The sequence below is a fragment of the Solanum pennellii genome, chromosome 2 (genome assembly GCF_001406875.1).
Source record: "Solanum pennellii chromosome 2, SPENNV200".
In the NCBI taxonomy this organism is placed as follows: Eukaryota; Viridiplantae; Streptophyta; class Magnoliopsida; order Solanales; family Solanaceae; genus Solanum; species Solanum pennellii.
The window spans coordinates 18,138,393-18,138,848 of record NC_028638.1 but is presented as its reverse complement, the minus strand read 5'-3'; positions in this window follow the sequence as shown (position 1 = coordinate 18,138,848).

The window sequence follows — 456 nt, the reverse complement described above, 5'->3', positions numbered from 1 at the left end:
TATATTTATTTATTTATTTTAATTTCTAAAGAAAACTTTGTTTATAACTTTTTTATTACAAATTATTTTAAAATTTGGTTATTTATTTTTACATAATTTTAAAAGTATTTATTAAAAAAAATCTTAAATTAGACTCAAAAAGAAATTACTCTCTTCATTTCAATTTTATCATGCCAATTTTCTTTTTATTTAGTTTTAAAAATAGTACTTTTCCCCTCGTTAACAACACTTTAACTTCAACTAGTCAAATGATATGTTTAAGAACAAAAGATTAAAAAATATTTTGAATAGTTGATATATTTTTAATTTCGGACCATAAATTTAAAGTCTTATTTTATTTTGAAAACCCTATGTTAAATTAAAATAGAATAAACAAAATAAAATAGGAAAATAGATAAAAGTAATCCATATATATGTGTGTATATATATATATATATATATATATATATATATATA